The sequence below is a fragment of the Schistocerca cancellata genome, chromosome 6, assembly GCF_023864275.1.
Source record: "Schistocerca cancellata isolate TAMUIC-IGC-003103 chromosome 6, iqSchCanc2.1, whole genome shotgun sequence".
Classification (NCBI taxonomy): Eukaryota; Metazoa; Arthropoda; class Insecta; order Orthoptera; family Acrididae; genus Schistocerca; species Schistocerca cancellata.
Window position 1 is genome coordinate 609,287,924 of NC_064631.1, and position 19,419 is coordinate 609,307,342.

The 19,419-nt window shown below is 44.0% G+C and overlaps 1 protein-coding gene across 1 annotated transcript in view; it reads right to left on the reverse strand.

Moving 5' to 3' along the window:
- LOC126088450 (ras-associated and pleckstrin homology domains-containing protein 1-like) overlaps nucleotides 1–19,419 on the reverse strand; it is a 350,087-nt gene that overhangs the window by 244,485 nt on the left and 86,183 nt on the right. The gene's annotated exons all lie outside the window — the stretch shown is intronic.

The following is a 19,419-nucleotide window of genomic DNA, read 5'->3' on the forward strand; positions in this document are numbered from 1 at the left end:
AAGCCAACCTCGCGGAAGATGAGTTTGGATTCCGGAGAAATGTAAAAACACACGAGGCAATACTGACTTACCTTAGAAGATAGGTAAACGAAAGGCCAACCTATAATTATAGCATTTGTTGACTTAGAGAAAGCTTTCCACAATGTTGACTTAGAGAATACTCTCTCTGAAATTTTGAAGGAAGCAGGGGTAAAACAGACCGAGGGAAGGGTATTTACAACTTGTACAGAAACCAGACGGCTTACTGTATAAGAGTGGAGGGCCATGAAAGGGAAACAGTCGTTGAGATGGGAGTGAGACAGGGTTATAGCCTACCCCCATGTTATTCAATCTGTACATTGAGCAAGCATTAAAGAAAACCAAAGAAAACTTTGGAGTATGAACGGAAGTCCGGGAAGATGAAATAAAATCTTTCAGATTTTCTGACGACGTAGTAATTCTGTCAGTGACAGCAAAGGACTTGGAACAGTAACTGAACGGACTGGACAGTGTCTTAAAAGGAGGATATATGACGAACATCAGCAAAAGCAAAACGAGGATAATGGAATGTAGTAGAATTAAATCAGATGATGGCGAGGGAATTAGATTAGTAAACGAGACACCTAAAGTAAAAGATGAGCTCTGCAATCTGGGCAGCAAAATAATGATGATGGGCGAAGTAGAGAGGATATAAAATGTAGACTGACAATGGCAAAAAAAGCGTTTCTGAAGAAGAGAAATCTATTAACACAAAATGTAGATTGAAGTGTTAGGAGTCTTTTCTGAATGTAATTGTATGGAGTAAGCCAAGTATATAAGTGAAACATGGACGATAAACAGTTTAGGCAATAAGAGGATAGAAGCTTTTGAAATGTGGTGCTACAGGAGAATGCTGAAGATTAGATGAGATCATGTAACTAATGAGGGGGTAGTGAACAGATCTGGGGAGACAAGAACTTTGTGGCACAACCTGACTACCAGAAGGGACCGGTTGATAGGACACATTCTGAGACATCAAGAGATCACTAACTTAGTGTTAGAGGTAAGAGTGGGGCGTTAAAACCGTAGAGGGAGACTAACGGATGAATGCGTTAAGCAGATTCGGAAGGGTGTATGTTGCAGTAGTTATTCGCAAATGAAGAGGCTTGTACAGGAAAGAGTAGCATGGAGAGCAGCTTCAAATCAGTGTTTACATGAATCCATATGAAACAGTTTCTAGGGATGACACTCTTCTCCACACGTTCCATTGAAGTTGATGATAAGTTCTCGATACGTGAATCACGAGCTTGTTATGCCGTGACCTAATACTCTTTAATCAGAGGCGTAAGTGTCGTTTCCGACCCTGTAGGGACACATTTTCTCAGCAGTAATCTACTGAATTCGGTTTTTTTTTCGGACAATACTATACTCACATTAAACGTGGCGCGTGTAAAGTGATATTTCCCGTCAAGGGAACCAGTGGTAGACATTTCAGTCGATTTCACGCTATACGTGCAGCCCTGTTCGAGCCGACAGACACATCTCTCCAAAATCCAAGAAGAGTTTGTTCCGGACGTTTCCAGTGCTCATAGATATAAATCTTCGGAGAGTTTTCCGGGTTGCCTTACCTGGGCCGCCCAGTTATGGAATAAACTACAGTAAAAGACGTTCAAAGAAAAAGTACAGGAAAGCGGGGCAATGCTGCTCAGTGGGTTAACACCGTGCACAGCTTTTTCCAGTTTCCTAGAGGGACTACAGAGGGCTGCAAAGTGCTGCCGCAAAGCGGAAGGAACTGCAATCAGATCCAAAGAGCTAGTGTGATTTTAATGCCCCAGTCGTTTTCGACAACTGGTTTCATTTGATTTCGACTGCTTTGTTGTAAAATCAGCAGATCACGTGTGTACAAGTAAGGAAAGAATGTTAATAGTAACAATATTTAAATTAGCTCTATTTAACTGAGCATTTTTTGAACTTGTTTCAGACATCATCAAATGTTAACAGTCAACATCGTGATTGTTGGGTTAGAATAAGAATGAAAAATGCTGAGTCATATTGTCACGGGGAACTGTTCTAAAGTAAGTTTTGGTAAAAAAAAACATGCATTTTGTAATGAACAGGGAGATGACACAGCTAATAGTGTGCTATTGTTAGCGAAGACATTTCCGGAATACCTTCAGTGGAGCTGATGAGATCAGTGTATAAACATGTCGAGGCAAATAATATTCAGCATACTTTTAATAAGTCATCCAAAATAGCTGGAAAGAATTGGTTCGCAGGGTTTCTTACAAGAAATTCGTCAGTCAGCATTCGGACCAGTGTTAATCGGATCTCAGCTTTTAACGCAAGTGAAGTTAAGCCTTTTTTTCTCGAACCTCACCGCTTTAATGCGTGTAGACAAGTTCGGTGACGCTAGAATTTATAATTTTGATGAAACGGAAAACGGAGATATCAACAGTTCAGTTCAAAAGCGAGGAAAAATTTTAGCACTCAAAGAATCTAAGCAAGTTTGCTCAGCAAGATGCTGGGAGCGTGGGAAGAATATTACAGGTGTTGTGCAGTGAGCACCAGTGGGGCGTATGTGCCTCCCATGTTTATTTTTCCTCGGCTTCGTGTGAGCCCTGCCCTACAGGGAGGGGCGCCACGAAATTCAATATATAAATGTAGCAAGAATGGTTGGATGACTGAGGATCTGTTTCCAAAGTGGCTGGCGCATTTTGCTAACTTACCAAGGCATCTCATCTCAGAACCATACAATTCTTTTGATTTTAGTTAATCACACTACACAGGTGTCCCTAGAAGTCTACAATTTTTGCAAATACAATGGAATAGTAGTGGTAAGACTACCCCCTCACTGCTTCCACAGGCTACAACCTTTAGATGTGGCCTTTCTCAGCATCTTGAAGGCTTCATTTAATCATGAATGTGACATTTGAACGAAGCTAACCCCCACCAGAAAATAACACTCTATGACTTTTGTCCTATCTTTAGCAAATTCTTCGAGGATTGCAGATATTGAAAAAGGTATATGTTTGGCTTCAGTAAAACAGGAATTTTCCTTTTAGATCCTACCAACTTTAGTGACGACGACTTAATGCTACTGCATCCAGAAGAAGAGACAGCTTTACGTACACCAGTTTCTGAGAATGGCAGCGCTAAAAATGATGAAAGTAATGAGACAGTGGCACTTTGTTCTTCAAAGACAGTGTCCTCGACGATGCAGACAAAGACTTAGAAGTTCAGCTTGCAGTTGAGCTACAGTTCAAAGATATTTCTCCTTTACCAAGCTCTCCTAAACTTATGGAAAGAGCCCTAACTAAGGTAGTTTAGGAAAAGCTGCAGAGAGTAAAAAAGCAAAATTAAGAAACAAAAGAAGTTTATCTTTAGGAAAATCAGAGTTAAAGCCTAAGGGAAAAGTGAGTTCAGAAAGTTTGCATCAAAGATAAGATCTTAGGAATGTGAATATCTGAGTCTTGATCAGATGATCATTTAGACCACTGTTGAACAAACTCTGTAGTGACGATGACGTGGATGACACTGACCCCTGTTACAAGAAACATGGCACATTTACTGAGAACAGTCCCGTCTGTCTACTGAGTGGAAACAGGGAAAACAGGGAGCTGTGGTATCGATGTATGATTTGCCGTGGATGGGTTCATCCAGAGTGTAGTAGATGTGACACTGCTGAAAAGTATGTTTGTGACTAACACCGTTGAAAAAGGCGCTACATGCGTTAAACCGCACGGCCAACCGGGCCTGCTATGCATCTGATTATACTTCGTGTTGCTTCAAGCCGACACACGCCCACATCCAGTTAGCGGGTAACCTGCCCCTTCTCTGAGCGGACCCTATTCGACTGTCGAGAGCTATGAAGTCGAGGGTATTGTGATTTAGCCCAACGCTGGTTTTCCTATATGGCAATAGGCTTGTGCTACGTTATTAAGTTAAGCGTCGAAACGCAAATGGGGGTAATAAAAGTTAAATAACAAGAAAAGCAGGGTCGCAAACAGTGGCTAAACTAATGGATTAATTGTGGGTAAGCTTACATCTTTTTATTCAGGAGGTCCATGCGTTGATTCTTTTTAGTAGCAAAGTTATCAATCACGTTATCTTTAAATTTCTTATCACTTGTAAGATGTTTAACCAGGTTTTTTTTCCAAAACAACTGTGCAGAAAGACCTTAACCTATCATTTGTCATTGAAATGCAAAGGCAGTTTTTAATTCTTTTATGGGTGCTCAAACTTCTTTCAGAAGAAGCAGCAGTGACAGGGAGTGTATGAATCAATTTGTTAAGCTTTGTTACTTCGTTATAAATATTTTGAAGATCCATGTTCAGTATAAATTTCAGAAGATCTGCAGTGATTAATATTTATGTTTATCAATATAAATGTTTTCTAACTGAGTTTCCTTTTGTTCTTCGTTGAAGAATGCGAAAGGTGTGAGGAAGCCTTTCAATTTCATTGTTGGGAAATTTCATTTATTATTTCCAAACGGTTTTTTATCAACCAACTCCATAAACTGAATAATCTGATGACCTCCAAAATGCATTTCCATTTGCAGTATCATATTATCTACGATATGATACGATAAATCTTAAGGGACTGGAAGTCTCGTCACTAACATTCATTTGACTGTGAAATTTCTTTTTACAGCTTTCAGTGCATGAGATCACTGTTTCTTCTGATCTCATATCCTTCAACAAACTGACAGTTTCTTGATCCCACTATTACACATACTAATATCACAGGCAATTTTGCGTTGAAGAAGTGCATGGAGATGGTCAACGAATACAAATATTTCTTTATAAAGACAAAGCAGGAAAAGGAATTGGGTTTTATTAAGAAAGCTAAGCAAGCCAGAAGCACTATTAAACGACTCTGCAAGCCGATCTTCATCATCTGTGTGATATTTTGGAAAATGTCTTTCAATTCATAGTATTTTATATATATTGTCTGAACTGTTCGCAAACTGAAATTCCAGCATGTAGTACATGTTTTGAGCCAATCTGGATCTTTTATTTTCTATCAGTTGTGTTCTCTTTGAGAACTCGCTAAAATTTTTGGATAGGTCAAGCCTCAAAAGCCTCTGTAGAGCTTCGCCACCGGTTGCAATTAATCGTCACTGTTGTTCAACTTGATGGTCGAAAACGAACTGAAGAAAAGAGCATTGAAGGCAATCTCAGAAAAGCAATAAAAATGCAAGAGGAACGGATAAGAAGGCTAAGGTTCGCAGAAGACGCAGTTGTTTTGGGAAGATGTCAGAAGTTGATGAGAGGATTGTACAGCTTACTTCACGAGAATACGGCTTTAGGTTAAACGAAGTAAAGACGACGGTGATGAAGGTAACAGAAAGGAGAACAGAAAAAAAATTCCCCGTTAGATAACATGGGATGTTCGAAGCAAGAAAGGTATATTATAAGTGACTGGTATCAGATATTGATATAGAAATGGAGTTCCTTAAAGTGTGTTTCGGGAGCACAGTCGGGAGCACAGCACTGTCTGGAAATGAAATATGGAGCAACGCAAACGCCGAAGAACAAGAAATGGAAACATATGAAATGTAGCTCTATCCAATAATCCTAAAAATTTACTGAACAGATAAAGTGCAAAAGGGTAAGTACTGAAATGAATATATCAGGAAACAACTCTATGGAAGATCCTTGTTAGTAGAAGGAATAGGTCAGTGGAACACCTTCCAGGCATCCACGAATAGCAAAAGTGGCACTACGAGGAGCAGTAGAGGAGTACTTTGCAGGGCTGACAGATATTAGAACATACACTACACATTACGGAGGACGATGCAACTGCATAGAGAAAAGCTTCCCGAAGGACTGGTCGAAGTAATGCGCTCAACAAAGTGGGCAAATAGTTCCTAACAGTCATTGTTATATGAATGGTTCAGTAAGATTGGTTTAAAACAAAAGTTGGTTCAAAGTGGTTTAGTAACAAGCTTAAATTGTACAATTCTATGGACTGGGAAAAGTATATCAAGAAAAAAATTATTTCTGTAGTTTATATTTCAGGCTCATAATTTACGATGTGCCAAACAATTATTTAAATTCAGAAATGTTACTTAAATGATTCATTTCCTTTATTCCAGGCAAAAATTTTACACTTGGACCAGAAGACAAAACTGTAGCATACAAGAAATAATAACACCTCCCCTTGAACAAAGGTAGCCCTTGATATGTCAAGTAAATTTACAAATTTAATGCCTCAGTTTGCAATATACTGACAGTCATAAATTGGATCTTCAGCCGACGAAAGAGAGGTATGTTGTGGAAGACTTTGTATACCTCCTGTATCAAAATACAATATCTCGGTTTCCACTGAACTGAAACAGTTTTTCTGTCCGTATTGGAGCCAACTGGTTTCGAACTTTTGTTTGAATATGGCCATTAGCGGATCACCTGTGTTCTGCCGCAAGTGATGTTGGTGGTACATTTGAAATCACTGATGCCAAAAGTTTGCGCAAAGGTTGCTTACTGCACAGTCTTCGCCACCAGTTGCATGGACATACGTGATAGACAGCAGCACAGAGATAATCTCTCGAAAAGAAAGCTACACCAACTCGAAATTTTGCTAGATTTGCCTCAGTTGGAGCAAATTACTTAGCGTTGCCACACAGTCCACTGCTTGACTTCCCACATTTGCAGTAAAATGGTTCAAATGGCTCTGAGCACTATGGGACTCAACTGCTGTGGTCATCAGTCCCCTAGAACTTAGAACTAATTAAACCTAACTAACCTAAGGACATCACACACATCCATGCCCGAGGCAGGATTCGAACCTGCGACCGTAGCAGCAGCGCGGCTCCGGACTGGATTTGCAGTAAGAGCGTCTACCTTGTACCGAGGGTACAGAAGATCTGTTACTGTGGGTATAATTCTGCATGTAAATTCTTTCCTCCGTTTCACGATAACTTCAATAACTGACTGGTCTTGTGCAGGAAGTATGTCACTCTGCTACAGAACTGCCGCAGTTGTTGCTAAAATCACAGAAAAAGCTTATATACTTTCGAAAAAAAAAGGTATTATCTGCTTTTGCTAGTGTTAAAGCGTCATAGGTTTCAGGAATCGCAAAGCCTTTTCCAGTTTCTGCTAAGTCTCTGCCTCTAGCATGTCACTCTTCACAACCTTTTCGAACTGCACATTGGGACAAACAGCTGTTTCCTGTATAGCCCCTGTTCTTCAACAAGCTATCAAAACACATTACTGTAGCAGCCCATCGCGTTCGAGATAGAAGTTTGAGTGTGACAAATGACGTACCACATTTTTCTTTCCTCTTATCCCACAATACTGCAAGGGGAACATGGCTATACTTCGGAGATATAATTATCTTTCTGGCTAGATGTTTAAGTTCGTGAAGTGCTTCTATAGCCATAATTTCTTTTCTTAGGAGGTTGACGCTGTGCTCTGCGCACCCAATGCTGGCGATAAGCGGATATCGTTGGTCTATAATATTGCCTGCAGCCAGCATATTTCGAGCATTGTTTGCTATGACAGCAATGAAATTTTCATTGCCTATCGCTTCGATAGCATCGGTGATAGTATCTGTACAACAATGGGTACTTTCCTTTTACCCTCCAGGACGAATGCTCTTGTGAAATACTCCATGCGAAGTGGATATTACGAAATTACCACATTATTACCGCAACATCCGTCCAGTCATCTACAGCGAATGCGAGCGAATGTGACTTCTGGATCTTTGGCAAAACAGCTGCCTGCACACCATGTTATTTTGGGCCTCGAAGACCTCCTCCAAGTGCGTGACGCACAGATGCCTCAGTGGTAGGTCGTATCTTTTGGAAGGTAACTCGCCAGTATATCAGTATCTGGAAGCTTAACAATGAAAGCGGTACACTTGTTGCATACACTGCTCTAACAATACTTTCGTCAATTTCTTCGTTTGTGACAGTAAGAGATGGAATGGCAGACGATGATATATGTAACCCCACGTCATGCCTCTGCAGACCAAGACATGCTTACTGATTTAGACGGCGTTGGCTGAACACTACTCCATGGAGTTTCTACTTGCGAGTGCCTCTATTTCTATCTTGCCGTAGTTTGTGACGAGCTCATGTGTGTAACATATTTTGGACGTACCTTGCAATATTTACATCTGATTTCTGTTTCTCCATCCAGAATTCGTGTTCCTTACTGATACTATACACTGTCAACAGGCCGCATCATTGCAAAAGGCTTGATAACAACGGTGGACACAAACACTTCCACGGAGTTAGACAGGACGATTCAGCTGCCCCTACCAATACGTTTTATGCAACCTTCAAAAACCACATGCGAGATTTTCATGTTCTCTCGCTTGCTATGCTCAAACTTTTAGTCTCACAGAAAAAATGAAACGGTTCTTTTTGCACAATTTAATATAGTTAAATTTTGTTTTGGTGTATATTTTCGCTGGAGGCTATGGTTTTCGAGTTATTTAAGAAAAACGCGTTTGGTCACTTTTGTACGTTATTCATGAATAATTCGACCATTGCAGCCTCTAGCGAAAACGTATCCCAGTACAAAATTCAACTACATTAATTTACCTACAAAAAGGTCCTGTTCACTTTTTCTGTAGCAGTAACAGTTCGCGTGCAGCGAGTGAAAGAATACGAAAATCTTGTGTGTGATATCTGGAGGTATTCAGAGTCGCATAAAACCCAACCGCAGGGGCAGCGCCAGTGGATCGGCTGTCCTATTCGCCTTCTAGTTCTTGTACTTCCTTCAATGAGGGTTTCCCCCTCTGGAGATGTTCGCAGCTCCCCAGAACACATCGGCCTCCCGGGTTGCCGCAATTTAAGGAACCAAATAAACTCGCAATAAAACCGTTTTAAACTTTGCCTATTGCAATTAAACAATTTAATATGGCAGTTTTACATCTCTAGTAGACAGTAGTATGCCGATTTTCTGTAATTTGAGAGGGTGTGGAGACGCTTTTGGGGCACAACCATGCATAACATTTTCGACATATGTTTAAGCACGAAATTTCCCACTTGTAATTGACCCTACGGTCAGAATTACATTCTTGGTAAGTGGGAATAAAAGCTAATAGTAAAAGGCCTGAATAGCGTCCATAAAATCGGGTCCTAGAACCACAGAAACATTCACTTAGAAACTGTAACTAGCCGATTTCCAAGATATATTAAAAAAACAGCTTTTAGCATTATTATAATTGTCATTATTAATATTATTAACGAGCCACCTGAAGATCGTTTCGAATTTGAGGTAGATCACCAGAGACTGCTTACTCGTCGTCAGTGGTTTGAAGACTTTTCCGAGAACAGGGCTGATCGATTTGTCTTCCTGAGAAGTAATATTTACTGTGACTGTTCATCAATGCATTTAAGATACCGACTTTGTCAGTAGACTGTTTCTGAATGAACTGTGAACAAAGATCCGCACACGCTTTGCCAAGTCGCCCTCCAACCGTTCTCTAGTTATACAAGGTGATCCTAAACTATGAGTCAATAACGTAAAGGCAGGTAGAGGTGACCTAAATAAGCATATTTTGTATAGAAATGTGAGTGCAGTAATGACACATTACAACACTAACTTGTACGGCAGTATGAAATACAGAAAACTGATAAGGCATGTGAAGATGAATGACATCAGAAATTTATTACTGGTTTACAAGAGATGCTCGAAAGACCGGCCACCAACAGGTGTACACAATTCACAGCGACCGCGCATGGATCGGCGTACATTAGAAGAGACGTCAGGCATGTCGATCACAAGTCCAGTAGCAACAGACACGCGGGCGACTAGATCTTCTTCAGACGTGACGGGTCTCTCGTATACCGCGCTTTTCATTTGACGCAAGAAAAAAATCCATGCAGGTAAAATCGAGAGAACGAGATGGCCAGGGAACTGGTCAGCACCGTCTGTCCAATACTGATCCTCAGGTGATTCCTGAGCTGGGGCGCCATCGTGCTGGAACCACATTCGTCTGCGGACAGCTACAGGAACATCGCCCAGAAGTTCAGGTAAGACCTCTTGTAGGAATGTGCTGTATCTGTGGCCAGTTAAACGAGTAGACAGATTGTACAGTCCTACTACCTTACTGTGCAAACATTAATGGAAAACCTTTCTTGACAGGCATGTGCTATTGTGTCGTGTGGGTTACTGTGAGTCCACAGGTTAGAATTATGGATGTCCAACATACCCGACCGCGTAAAGGTACCTTGATCAATAAATAAAACATCTACATGGGAGGTTTCATTGGCTGCAGTCTGGTGTGTAGCAACGGGCAAACTTGAGACGTGGAAGATAATCGTGAGGGGTCATTGCCTGCACTGTCTGTAAATGATACGGATGCATTCCGTCTTCACACAAGACCCTCAAAAACACTTTGATGGCTAACACCCAATGCACGTTCTACACCTATCGAGTTTGTCCGAGTATTATCCTCTACTGTATTTACTATTCGTTCCTCCACTGTAGGAGTTCTGCGATATGTTACAATGCCAGTTCCACGCGTGGAAGTACAAAACGATCCACTCGTGCGCAACCCCAGATGAAGATGCTCGAATGTTGGCGATACGGCTGATTCCTATCCGGGAATCGCTCCCTGTACATACTCTGAGCAGCTAATCCATTTCCTTGTGCAGTCCCATGTATGAAATGCATGTCGGCCAGCTCCACACTGGTGAAACAATGCACGCGCTTTTTATACACCGCAGTCGTCATCAGCGCTTTCTACCGGCTCAAGGCGGTATAAACGCACACACTTTCCTATACGACACCTACATATTTCAGTCCCCTCTACGCACAGTTACATTTTTAGCATGTAGTTTAGGACCAGCTGCACACTGGACCGCGACCTTAGTCGGCTATAATCAGGTGCTACAAGGGCCGACTGTGAAACACGGCGGCCTTCCTTAGCCGCGAAGTAAACATCCGACTTGGGTTGCGTCACAGCGGAGAGGGCCGAGGTTTCCGCCGCACGTGTCTCCTACCGCGTGTACACAACCTGATTATGTAGCCACGTGGCGGACTGAAAACTAAAAAGGCGCCGCCTGGAAAATCTAAAGCGGCAACATCTTATGTGAAGGCGTTAACATGTTCATTTCTTGAATGCCTCGCTCAGTGTCTAAGACGTTTGGACGACAAGCATTCAGACAAAGATTTCCGTATCAGCAGACATTTAGGCACTTGATAAAGTGATGTAGAACAGTGGAACATCAGTACTATTAGAATATTAACATAGTACGTTAAATAAAAGAGAAATAAATCCTTTTCGATTAAAATCTGCGTGGATTCTAAAAACATCGATCATTAGACACGGATCTCTCGCTTTACACATTCTTCAGTCGGTTCTTGAAATGTTCTAAGCAGGTATTTGTGGGATATGTGGCAACTTTCTTCGAGTATCTGCCAGTTAAGAGTTTTCAACATTTCTATTATGCTGCTTCGCCACTCAAATTGTGACCATTCGCACCGTCCTTTTTTCTAAGCATTCTGACTTCCCCTGTTATCCCAACGTGCTAGAGAGCCCAACACTTGCGTGCTATTGTTTTGTTGACAAGTTGCAGCTTTCCTCATTTTCTACAGTGTATCGTTGGCTACCTTTTCCCTTACTTCAACTGTGTCTATATGGTTGTTCAGACACACATATCTACACATTGCTACAAATATTTGTATGATGATTAACTATCAGCGGGCCATTAATCCAGTAGCCCCAGGATACCTTGCTTTTATGTTTCGTTAGTTACCAGTTTTGCAAAAGACTGGTTTAACTCGATATTACTGTAATTTTTAGCATATAGCATACAGGAACTCCTGCGAAAAGTTTGAGACTGGAACTAATATTATACGTTAGGTCATTAATTAAAAAATAAGCACCAACGATCCTAGTGCACTAACCATGTATTACTTCAGTGTCTGTACGCAACTTTCCATTCCATATACCGAGCGGTGTCCGGCATGTCGCGTAACGTTCGATCCAGATCTGATTACATATCCCATAGGAACGTATTTTCTTTATAATTTTGTCGACATGTTACTGAATCAGACGCCTTTCGAGAGTTCAGAAACATCAAATCGACCTGTTTTCTTCTGTACACTGTACTGAGAACTGTTCCGGCGTAAAGTCAACCGCAGGCACGCCTTTCGGGAACGTTAGAGCAGAGAGGGCTGTGGAGAAGACGTCAGCCAGTTGCACCCGGACCGACCCCTCTCTAGGACAAGCCATCGCGACGGCAGTGTCCTCGACACGAAAAGGACACAAGCGCCACGCCGAAGACTGCCCAGTTCCGCGAGTTCCAGAGCAGCGAGTTCAAGAACAGCATCAAGACTAGTTGGGGGGTTGGGGTTGTTTGGGGGAGGAGAACAGACAGCGAGGTCATCGGTCTCACCGGATTAGGGAAGGACGGGGGGCCGGCCGCGGTGGCCGTGCGGTTCTAGGCGCTCCAGTCCGGAGCCGCGCTGTTGCTACGGTCGCAGGTTCGAATCCTGCCTCGGGCATGGGTGTATGTGATGTCCTTAGGTTAGTTAGGTTTAAGTAGTTCTAAGTTCTAGGGGACTGATGACCACAGCAGTTGAGTCCCATAGTGCTCAGAGCCATTTGAACCATTTTTGAAGGACGGGGAGGGAAGTCGGCCGTGCCCTTTCAAAGGAACGATCGGAACATTTGCATTGAGCGATTTAGGGAAATCACGGAAAACCTAAATCAGGATGGCCGGACGCGGGATTGAACCGTCGTCCTCCCGAATGCGAGTCAAGACTAGTCATTTTGCTTCTACACTCCTGGAAATGGAAAAAAGAACACATTGACACCGGTGTGTCAGACCCACCATACTTGCTCCGGACACTGCGAGAGGGCTGTACAAGCAATGATCACACGCACGGCACAGCGGACACAGCAGGAACCGCGGTGTTGGCCGTCGAATGGCGCTAGCTGCGCAGCATTTGTGCACCGCCGCCGTCAGTGTCAGCCAGTTTGCCGTGGCATACGGAGCTCCATCGCAGTCTTTAACACTGGTAGCATGCCGCGACAGCGTGGACGTGAACCGTATGTGCAGTTGACGGACTTTGAGCGAGGGCGTATAGTGGGCATGCGGGAGGCCGGGTGGACGTACCGCCGAATTGCTCAACACGTGGGGCGTGAGGTCTCCACAGTACATCGATGTTGTCGCCAGTGGTCGGCGGAAGGTGCACGTGCCCGTCGACCTGGGACCGGACCGCAGCGACGCACGGATGCACGCCAAGACCGTAGGATCCTACGCAGTGCCGTAGGGGACCGCACCGCCACTTCCCAGCAAATTAGGGACACTGTTGCTCCTGGGGTATCGGCGAGGACCATTCGCAACCGTCTCCATGAAGCTGGGCTACGGTCCCGCACACCGTTAGGCCGTCTTCCGCTCACGCCCCAACATCGTGCAGCCCGCCTCCAGTGGTGTCGCGACAGGCGTGAATGGAGGGACGAATGGAGACGTGTCGTCTTCAGCGATGAGAGTCGCTTCTGCCTTGGTGCCAATGATGGTCGTATGCGTGTTTGGCGCCGTGCAGGTGAGCGCCACAATCAGGACTGCATACGACCGAGGCACACAGGGCCAACACCCGGCATCATGGTGTGGGGAGCGATCTCCTACACTGGCCGTACACCACTGGTGATCGTCGAGGGGACACTGAATAGTGCACGGTACATCCAAACCGTCATCGAACCCATCGTTCTACCATTCCTAGACCGGCAAGGGAACTTGCTGTTCCAACAGGACAATGCACGTCCGCATGTATCCCGTGCCACCCAACGTGCTCTAGAAGGTGTAAGTCAACTAACCTGGCCAGCAAGATCTCCGGATCTGTCCCCCATTTAGCATGTTTGGGACTGGATGAAGCGTCGTCTCACGCGGTCTGCACGTCCAGCACGAACGCTGGTCCAACTGAGGCGCCAGGTGGAAATGGCATGGCAAGCCGTTCCACAGGACTACATCCAGCATCTCTACGATCGTCTCCATGGGAGAATAGCAGCCTGCATTGCTGCGAAAGGTGGATATACACTGTACTAGTGCCGACATTGTGCATGCTCTGTTGCCTGTGTCTATGTGCCTGTGGTTCTGTCAGTGTGATCATGTGATGTATCTGACCCCAGGAATGTGTCAATAAAGTTTCCCCTTCCTGGGACAATGAATTCACGGTGTTCTTATTTCTATTTCCAGGAGTGTACTATGTAGCACTGTGAATAGGGAAGAGATTTCTCATTTTGTCTGTCGTCCTTTGCTTGCGGCCCATCTGTATAAATACAAAGTTAAGTATTGTCATTTATTTTCTGTAATAAACTTCATTAATACGACTTGCTTTGTTGTCTAGCGATCCGAGAAGCAGGTTTCCTAGGCACCCCATATTTGACGAGTAGGCAGGGTAAAACAAGAACATGATGTGTTTACAGTGCGAGTGTGGAGTCCTGTGTTCCACGATTTTTCTGAACCCATGCTGATTTCGATGAAGAGTATTATTTTCCTGCAAGTAGAGGACAATGTTTGAACTCAGAATATGTTCTTGGATTATGTTGGAAACAGATGTGACTGATAAAGTACCACAGAGCTAAGAGTGAGTGTTACTTCAATTTTCGTAAATGTGTGTAAGTTTTTGCCAGTTATGGGGAACGTATCTCTTCTCAATGGACACAAGTTTGATTATTTCGATTTGCGCTTTTTTTTCTCGGGTGTCCCCATTCAGTCACCAATAAACATAAGAACACTATTTGATCATAACTATCTGGACAACCCTCTGTAATGCGGAACTGACAACTAGGATATCACGAAAGTCGGTCCCGCCATTATAAAAGGAAGAAGCGAATACTGAATTCTCAGTAAAGAAGCTGCACGAACAGAACGGATCGGTCAGTGACTCCGACAGTGAATTAGTCATTGGATGCCATCTGAAAACGAATCCGTCACTGGCATTTCAACCCTTCTAAAGCTGCCCAAGTTGACTGCCGGCGATGTGACGGTGCAGCTGAAAGGTGAAGGGAGAACCACAGTTAAACCAAGACCAGCCAGATATTGTGCGCTGACGGACAGGAGCCGTAGAGCGGTACAGCAAATGGCTGTAAAAAATAGCATGCAATCATTCGAAGGAGTCACTCGTGAGTTCCCAAGTGTCACCAGCAATCCCGCTAGCACAGTGACTGTAGGGAGTTTACAGAATAGTCGAACAGCAGCTCATAAGCCACACTCCTTTTTTAGTTCGACGCTTGAGATGGTGTAAAGAATGACAGTACTGGACAGTCGATGACTGGAAACGAGTGGTAGATACCGCTATACCCTCTCGCAATCCGACGGAAGCGACTGGGTTCGGCGAATTCCTGGAAAACGTTACCTGCTATCACGTGAAATGCCAACATCGAAGTAAGGAAGAGGTGGTGTTATGGTGTGCCCGTTGGTTCAGTAGCGACAAGTTGTCTCTCTAGAACGGGTGTGTGTTCAAGTTTTTCAAGACAGTCAAGAGTCGCACTGAGTTTTGCTCTTTAATTTAACAAGAGCACCACCAGAGACTCTGGAATTTACAGTTTGAAGTACAGTAGTTGCCTGTTACAATAAAGAGCGAAACCAATCAAACGTAATGAGTGCAACTTGTGGCTTTAGTGAAAAACTGAGCTAATAGAAAGTGACATGCACTACGTGAAAAAGAAAATGTCTTCATTGACAAATTTTCTCCATGAACTACAAAGGGGAACAAGCAAAACTAGGAGTGACTATTAAATTTCTGCTGCAGTTGAAGCTTTCCCAAAAGAAGTATTATCTTTGGAAATTTTCGGGCCTACACAATTCAATAACAATTCGAAATCTGTAGCTTTTATTGAAGAAAAAAAAAGTGAAATAGCCCACACTCCAATTCAGCTTTAAGGCAGGCATTAATTTTGTCCCACCACGCTGCCTCCCCTTTTTAAAAGTGATGTCGTTCACCCTTTGTTTCTTCTTCTCTTTCAGGCGATCAGCTTCTTGTGGTGAAATAAATGCTGCACATGCGACGACTGTTAAATACTCATCTTCACTCGTATCGGCCGGTGAAATTGTAATTAAAACGCTACTTTATAACAACAACAATAAAACAGGAGCTAAGTCTGCAAATTATCAGACGCAACTGTGATTAATATACAAATCCATATTAGAGAGTGTGGTTCTGTATGGAACGGAGACCTGGACAATTAACATGAAGCACATTAAAAAAATTACAAGCTCTAGAGATGGACTTTTGGAGAAGATCGGCAAGAATCTCCAGGAAAGAAAAGATACGGAACACCGAAGTAATAAGGAGAATGGAAATAAAAGAAAGAATATATGACGTAATGGATAGGAAGAAATTACAGTGGTACGGGCATGTACGACGAATGGAGGAAGCCAGAACACCAAAACTGATACTGGAGTGGGAACCGGAGGGGAGAAGAAGAAGAGGACGACCTGTGACCACCTGGCTCCAAAATGTACAGCACACAATGAGGAGAATGGGCGCAGAGGAAGAGGACACGCAAGATCGAAACACCTGGAGAAATATTTTGAGAGTATAGTTTAAGAACGTTTATTGTTTGTATTGTATTTTCCAAGTAAATTATTATGTTGGAGATAAGCCTCTGTAATGAGGAAAAGCTCAAAAAACAAAAAAAAAACTGTGATTCCACGTTTCCAAATCCGTTGGCCCCAAGCCAAGTGAATGAGAGGCCGAACGCAAGCGCATTCGCGACCAACGTTCGGCGGAATCCAGCCTCTGTCGTTCGTTCGCCTAGTAGTGTGTACGCGCCTTTACGGCAGGTCGACGGCCGTGCCCGGATATGACGTCATCCAGCGAACGGCCGCTCAAAACTTGCGTAAGCCGGTGGTGTAGATATTATGCGTGGTACGGGGGACATTCACACGGGCTTCCGCGGTACCTGTGGCACTAATCAAAGGCACCATGACAGGCTGGCGTGGACTACAGGAACATTAGTGAGGAGCACCTACACCGCTTCATGTCTGATGTCTTCACCGACGGAAAAGGCGTGTTCCAGCAGGATTACTACCCGTGTCACAAGGCCTGGGTCGAGCTACGGTGATTTGAGGAGCACGATAGTGCACTCACGTTGAAGTCTTGGCTACCACATTCGTGCTGATCTGAACCTGAGGAAACACACCTGGGACGCTATCGGGCACCAGTTACGCGCCCACACACCGTCGGCCCGTAATTTACGGCAACTGTGTGGCCTATGCGTAGATACCCGGTGTGACATACCCCCGAAAACCTACCAAGGAGTTGCTGAATCTGTGGTGTGCAGGATAGCTGCTGTACCGCCTTCCAAAGATGGACGAACACGCTGTTAAACAGGTGATCATAAGGTTTTGTCTCATCTGTGTATGATCCTGCACCGGAGGTTGACAAACACACCACCAACTACAGCAATCAGTACATACGTTCATGCTCTTCCCTCTGATGGAGACCTAAAGAGATATCCTGCTCCCAACTTAATCTGCTCCTAACAAACACACCGAAATCACACAAGTACAGACTCGTGAAATACTTCAGTGCCCTAGTTGGTACTGTCTATACTATGGTCTGTCATGACTGGCAAACATGCTATGGGTAAGCCCGATTCAAATGGAACAGGTTTCCTCAATAAATGCCTGTTATCTTGGTACCAGAAACGCCCTGTTTAATAACTCGTGGGAACATTTTACCTCGAAGCTTTGACATCTAACTGATTACGTAATTCTGCTTGCCAGAGATAAATTGTGCACAGTATCTGATCAAAAGTACCTGGAAACCTGATAGTGGACATTAATACGAAGTGCGTGCTTCCTTACGCTTTGTGAAAGCTTCAGCTCGACAGGCAGCACTTTCAATGTGCTGTCTCAGTGTCTGTGCCGGAATGGCAGCCCACTCTTCCTCAAGAGCCGAAAGTAGGGAAGGTAATGACGCTGCATGCTGGCGTCAGGAACGAAGTCTACGGTCAAACTCATCCCAGATGTGTTTCACTGGCTCCATTTGAGGAACGTTAGTGCTTACAAACGATTGCCGCACAGATGCTGCTTTACGACAGGCTGCACTGTCATGCTGATAATGTCAGCGTTTCTGAACTGTTCCTCTGCCGCGTGCACTGCACAATATCGTAAAATGTGCTCATATTCTTCCGCATTTAGTGGTTTCTTAAGCGCAATAAAGAATCACACCCTAAACACGAAAAACACTCCCATACCGTAAAAACACCCTCTCCGTACTTCACTGGCGGCACTATACATGACATACTGTCGTAACGAGTAGCGTGATTCATGAGTCAACACCACTCGTTCCAGTCATCCGTTGCCCAGTCGCGTCGCTCTTTGCACCAAATCAAGCAATGACTACAGAAATGTGTGGCTTATGAGCGGCTGCTAGACCACTTCACCCCAATTTTCAAACTCCATACGCACAATCGTTGTGCTACCTGGACTGCTTGACGCGAGTGGACCCTTCCGCTGATCTCACAGCCACCTTCGCAATGCTCCACAGACACTGTTCGCCAGGACACGAGGCCTGTCTGGTCTGTAGTTGTTCCTCCGTGTTTCCACTTCACAGTCACATTACGACAGGCGACTTGCGGATCTTTAGGAGGGTTCAAATGTCCCTGATGGATGTACAGTCAGGTGACAAATGGCTAGTGCACGATCGAAGTCTGCTGTTACTCCTTCTCTGCTGACAATACTCCCCGACTCCTATTATAGCGGGACCGCTTCTCATGCTAGTCAGTGATCAGTTCCGCATTACATAGCGGTGTCTGGATAATTTTGATCAGATTTGATCTAGATTTCTAAACTAAAGCTCTACCCACTGCGCTAACTGGGCAATGCTGTAACTGAGTGCTGAATGAGTTGTTGAACATCTGATTACAGTGTTTCAAAATAAACACAGGAAGAAATTTTTGTCACATAGATTTCTGTATTCCAAACATGCACAGAAGCACTCTTTGAAGCCCAAGAGCTAGAATTTTTCTTACCCTGTACATTAAAACTCTGTCTGTGATCAGTGACTGATGTTTCAGGCGGTCGAGGCTTTTTAGTAACGCTGTCGACGTGGTCATTTCGGTACATGCAACCACACACAAAGTTTATTTTTTAGGCCTTCCTATTCGTCGTAGTCGTACAGAGTTCACTGTACGATGTTGATCCAATGAAACTGTTTGAACCAACCGTTAATAAACATCATGCGAGATATACCGAGTTAGAATTCCCTCCGCAGCTGGTCCCACGGTACCAGACGGTGGTTCGTGTCGTCCGCGTGGTCACGATGTAGTGTGTTCCTTTCGTCGACTGCGGCGGTCTCGTCCCTTTGTCCTACTTCTTCCTGGCGAGTGCTGTATCTTGCGGATTACGTCTCTTCGCAAGAGTGTCATTATTACTTTTCACTGCAGGCACGTGGGGATCTTCTCGTGCATTATGGGAGACAGATGTACGACCATCAGCTCCGTTAATGGAGCAGCTGTGTGCACACCGTGTGATCACTCGTTAATTAA